The sequence below is a fragment of the Anguilla rostrata genome, chromosome 8 (genome assembly GCF_018555375.3).
Source record: "Anguilla rostrata isolate EN2019 chromosome 8, ASM1855537v3, whole genome shotgun sequence".
NCBI classification, from domain to species: domain Eukaryota; kingdom Metazoa; phylum Chordata; class Actinopteri; order Anguilliformes; family Anguillidae; genus Anguilla; species Anguilla rostrata.
In genome coordinates this window covers 26,938,542-26,944,541 of record NC_057940.1, presented here as the reverse complement: position 1 = coordinate 26,944,541, position 6,000 = coordinate 26,938,542, and the positions used below count along the sequence as shown (strand labels likewise).

The 6,000-nt window shown below is 39.9% G+C and overlaps 1 long non-coding RNA gene across 1 annotated transcript in view; it reads right to left on the bottom strand.

Annotated features, from left to right (window-relative positions):
- Positions 1-1,327: 1,327 nt before the first annotated feature.
- LOC135261286 (uncharacterized) overlaps positions 1,328-6,000 on the bottom strand; it is a 222,835-nt gene continuing 218,162 nt past the window's right edge. Inside the window, exon 3 of the long non-coding RNA XR_010331863.1 lies at positions 1,328-1,943. This is a non-coding gene — a long non-coding RNA (uncharacterized LOC135261286). The remainder of the gene's footprint in view (positions 1,944-6,000) is intronic.

Below are 6,000 nucleotides of genomic sequence, written 5' to 3'. Positions count from 1 at the left end.
TCTGCTTATTGAGTACTTAAACATAACAACGTGTCCACTCCAGTGGAGCGCATTGATTCACTGCTGTGCCGGTGCAAAGCCTTCCACAGCCAGGATGTAACCTGTCTGTATTGACCTGTCTCCACGTGGAAGGGTCTTTTCAGAATACAGAACCAGTAGCAATTGAATCATCAAAGAGTGACTGCCCTCAGAACAATGCAGAGGCTTCAGTACACGCTGCTCTATTCGCAGCCTCTCTGGAACCCATAATGTACCATGTCAACTTTATATACCATGTGAACACAAAGCTAATTTCACTATTCCTCTGTAGCTGAAAATTTAATATTTCCGTCCTGCACTGTAGAGTTCAAAAAATTAAATTCGGGAATGAGGAAAAGCAAGGTCTCACTTTGATAATGCGTGCAATGTTTTATATTGCTGTAAGTTTATGTTAAGTTTGTTTTCCCTCTGCAACAATGGCAATATGTATGGCTCAGCGCTACCTTGAAGTCAATGTGGGAATTACCCTCAAGGTTAGCATGTTTGCATTAATGTGTACATATTCATATTTGGCTTGCTGCTCGTAAAGCCGAAGAGGGCTGCTCACCATGGCTACAGCTTGACTTGCCATTTTTATCATTGCAATATATGCCCAAGAATTCACTTTTTAAAGATAGGAGATTCAATTTTTATTGCCAAAAATGTTGAAATGCCTTGGAGAGACCTGCCTCCCTCTGTAAGTGAAAGCAGTGTGATCACAACAGATAGAAGAAGAGAAATGGCGAAGGGAGAATGAAATGCAGTGGGAAGAAACACTTCCTGCGGTCCTGGGACCCACATCCTGTCAGTGCTGTTGCACATATCCTATTCCACGCTTCACATTTCATTAGGAATTCCTCCTAGAGATCAATGTAAAAGCTTTTTACGGGAAAAAAATAAAATAAAATACTTCATTGAAAGTATGAGAAAAAAGTAAATTCTGGGAATATCACAGTCTGTAAATAACTAATTCCTTTTCATGATGTCTTTTGATGCTGTCAAACTCGTGTTACTGACTGCGTTGTGCTTTGGTAGTGTTTTGGCTCCCTGGTGGTTAAATGAGCTTCCCACTGCAGTCAGAACCGCAGAAACCCTGCCCATATTCTGACACAAACTGAAAACTCACCTCTTTAGATTGCACCATGGCTCCTCTGACAACCTTTAGATAACCTTTCTTTTTCTCTTCCTTTGGATTTCCTTTTGAATAATGTTATAGTTATAGCTGTGTAAATATAGGCTATCGGACGTAACATGAAGCTAACTCAACAATAACCACAAACGAAGACCCAGCTGAGCACAAAGTGATATATAAAAGGCAAGAAGGTGTTTATTATACAGCAAAGCAAATATACAGCAAATTCGATTTATGTGTCCTAAAGGTGTTCTAAGCATGTATACAGGTTCAGCGCAGGTTTTGGGATCTCACCGGCAGGTATATATGACCCACGCCAGAGTTGAAGATCTTCTTTTCTAGAAGTCCGTCCTCCAATTCCTTACAGATTTTTCGAGTTAGAAACTGGGGTAAGCGCTAACTATCCTTACAATCTGCACTCTTATCTAAAATAACTTTCTATAACTAAAAGGTAACACGAAGGCTACTATTAGCGACTTAACACATTGTAGAAAAAGTTTGTAAGCAAAGATGGTATTGTCAAGATGAGCTGAATGCAGACAACAGACAATCTGGACTGTAGGCAGTAGGCAACTCTGAGGTGTAGACCAAGACTAACATAAAAACAATCACATAATCAATATATAGTCAAGCATCTTTCTAATAATGTTGCTCTGCGATGGTCCCGGCATCCTCGCAACAGGCATCCTTTAGTCTGGTTGCCAAGCGATGGCGTGCGTCCTCTCTCAGGCCTTCTCCAGCCTATCTTCAGATCCGTTTCTTCGCTACAGCACCGTGACGTCATTATCTCCGTCTATAGGGGAGACAGAAACAAACACGGCAACAACAAAACACAAAAAACACTGGGATGTAAAAATGATTAATGGGCCTCTGTGCCTTTTTGTATTCCTGAGAGTTACACTGATGTTCTGCACTTTTCTACATTGCTCTGGATAAGAGTGTCTGCTTGGTGATTGTAATGTAATGTAATGCAATAAGTATCTGTTAAACTGATGTCAGGGGTGTGGCAGATGGGCTGGCCAATTATGTAAGGGTAGATTAAAAACTGAAACGTTTGGCAGCTCCACACTACGCAGCCAGGACCAGGCCATGCCCAGAAACTGAGGGAGTAGAGCTGGAAAGTCATTTACCACACAGGACGTTCAGTTAATTGCATAATTGGCTTGCGGTCTGAAGAAAAACAAAAGACCCAACCTTGGAGGGCAGTAACCACTGTACTTAGATTCTATTTAGAATGACTAATGACACACATAAATCACAGGTTAAAGACCCTTCGACTCCTGTGACTAAGAGCAATGAAGACTCACTTCGTATTGAGTCATATTGAGACACTAATGGCAAGTTCATGTGATGACAAAGCCTTTGATGTAAAGACAGCAACTGGCAGCAGGGGGGAGTGAGGGGAGGGGTGGGGGTGGAGGGGAATTATGTGAGGGCATGAGTCATACAGCCGTTCACAGGGAATTGAGACACTGAGGACTGGAACCAAAATTGACAAATTTGACACATTCCAGAACTTTTATCACCTTCTCAAATGACATTGCTTGCTCCCCATCCACCCTCAGCTTTTGGAACATCTCCTAGTCTGGTTAACTAACCATGTGAGAAGTGCTTCACTTACAAAACCATGACATCCTCTGACATCATTGCTGGACCATCCAATAAGCAACTCTAGGTGAAAGCCTAGGCTGGCAAAAGGTGTGGGGCAGTAAATTGGCACTAGCCTACTATGTGTGTGCATCTTATTAAATTTAATTTTTTGGAAATCCCAAAAGTCTTGAATTTTCTTATCCCAATCCACAGTTGCCCCATAGTGGTGGGACATCAACGTTCTATTTTTTAAATGGTATTCATATTTCTTTGAAATGATAAATTAGACCTTTAAGAAAACCCCCAAATTCCAATGCAGAGTTGTTAAAAAGGGTCCGTGCTAGCAAAAACATTTGTTCATATCCTTATCAGCCTCTCAGTTGCACTACAGGGCAATAAAACAGGAGGCTAAAACCCCAAACCAGTGATTACAACCTTCAACTCGCCACAGTTATGGAGTTCTATTATCTAGTATAATATTTTTAGTTTGGAGCAAACACATAGTTTGGAGAAAGAGATTGTATAATTGTTTTCTCATAAAGAGATATGATTTTTTATGGGAAATCCAATTGTTTCAAATTACATCAGTCCAGACCATAGACTGTAGAACAAATCTGGACAAAGTCACTGTGACGTCACCCAATGACTCTCCATTGGTGTGAAAAGCATTTTGAAGTCCAGTCGTCTGCTAAGTGGGTGAGATACAATGACTCCACAAAATATTACAGTCTTGTTCAAATAACACATCAACTTAACCAATCGGCACACAGGGAGATATTAGACAGAGAAAAAACACCTACTACAACTACATTTTCTTGTGGGAGAAAATTATTGACTTCGTATTTTGGCTGTATTGTTACCATTGACTTATATTGAAACAGGGGGGTCAACCACCCATACTGGATCTAACCGCACTGGTGCTAGAGAGCAACGTCTCCCAGGCCTGACAACCAGGCCCTTTTTATTAGGCCCAATAATTAGGTAATGGACTGCAGCTGTAGTGATTACGATGTCTCACAGCTGCGGTCATACCTGAAAGTAGGGTCGGTGCTGCCCTCCAGTGGACAGCACCCCAATTTCCTTCCTGGAGCCACCGATGGTATTTGTAGCTACACAAATGTAGCTGATGATAGCAATGATTATTAGTGTAGATAATTTTTTTGTTTTATCGTAGTTTCGGGGCAGCATTACTTCACCTCGCCTAGGGCGGCAAAATGATTAGATCTGGGCCTGCCTAACATCTGCACTGTGCTTTATTATTGAGCATGATTAAATTCAACAGTTGGGGAACTGCAGGAGATAGAGGTGATCTCCATTATGCATGGACTCCTGCTGCGTCCTGGAAGTAGAGGTATTAATTCGAATAAAAGCTGTAAGCAATTAAAGACAATCCACAGCTCTGCATGCCTCTTTCAACTGCTCAATCAGACTTGAATGACTTCCTTAAGGTACATTAAGGGCTGAAGTCATGAAAGAAAGCTTTTTTCTCTTTCAACTTCACAGTAAATACAGTATATAATAATCACACATAAAGGCTAGCTGTGTGTTTCTCACTGCATAGGTCAATTTAGTTGGTGTATTGTGCATTTGACAGTGGATGTAGCACCATGGCAACAAATGGCTTATCAAAGCTAGCTGACACAAAGATTGATACTGGAGTTTAGTGCTGAACAGCTGGGAGCTAAAAAAGGTTTTTATGACAATGGCAATCAAAAAGTAATGGCAATCTTACCTTATTGATGTCAAAGTTGAGCAATGTGGCTATATGACAGACAAATTGAACCATGCCAAATTTTTTGTGCATGTCAGTATGGCTGTATGGAATACTGAGATCTGTATGGCAGACACTTATTATAAAGTGTAATAACTTATGAGTCAAAGTTTTTCTTTTTTAAAATGTTATTTTTTTAAATCTGGGCACCAGAAAGCCAATTGAAAATGAGTTTCACATGTTTAAAAAAATCAAAAATGTAGTACAAAACTACCATATCAAAATTTTGCAAGATCTTCAGAAAAATAGTATGTTTTAAATTCCTAATTCTAGTAACTGAATTAAAGAGCTCTAGCCCATAATGTAGATAACTATGAGTTCAGGGGGTCAGAGAGGCTAATTTGTTTTAAAATATATATATTTGGTACTTGCAAGAAATATGGCAAAGAAGAAGGAGTTAGGTCACATGTGCAGGGCCAAGTAAACATTGTGGCAAGAAGGTTATTTGCTGTGAGAAATTGGAAAGAAGCTCGAGATTTCCAGGTGCAGTGTTCAGTACACATTCAGAAGGTTCCAACTGATGGACGGTAATGTTAACAGGAGAAGACCAGAAAGATCAAGAGTCATGAGACAAATATCTTGTGTTGTCTAGCAAGAGAAACTATCATAAAACTGCACCACAACTACAGGAAGAACTCAATGCAACCAGAAAGAAACCAGTTCTCCTGGCTACAGTGTAACATCAACTGCAATCAGCTGGTCTAAAAGGATGTGTATCTATATATCTATCTTGCTATGTGCTGTTAACAAGAAGAAAAGATAGCAGTGGGCAAGGCACCATTAACACTGTACCGAAAAGACTGGGAAAAGGCAGATGCATATCCTTTCAGACCATGTATGTATGGGTGCTTTTCACATACATCACACAGTTCATGAAATCACAAGTGAATATCTTAGATCTGTCAATTGAAATACCGTAAGCACCCCTGGAAGCAATTCTCTTTCATTGGTACCACTATTACAAACTACAAAACAATACTGTGTTTGTTTATGCATTTCTACTGCTTAGAACGCTGGTGGATGGTGGACATTGAGGGAAAATATAGCTCCTGTTCCTGAGGAGATTTGTACAAATACAATAGCCAGTGGTAAGAAAGGGTGGAGTTAAAAGGGGCGGGGATCTAGTGCAGGAGCACTGGGTAAAACTGATTTTGTCTCAGTACCAAACCTTTATGTTCCTTCATGAGTGAACCTTACTTTTTTATTACCTGGATGAAGCATGACTTTCAAAAAATAATAAAATTAAAAAAATTCTGCTGTCTTGGATTTACTGAGAGGTTAAAAGACGTCTTACTCTCCAGTTTGGAGCCTGTTGGAAGATAGCGACTGTGTTATTTCGATAGCTGGCGAGCAGCGACATAAATATTTTTGACACGGCAATTATTAAAAATGTTTATTTGCTAAAATGTGCTCAGGCTGTTTTACTGGAAGGTTTTATGATATATTTTTTAAATAACACTGGACTTTACTGGGTGGGTCTGGGATAAAT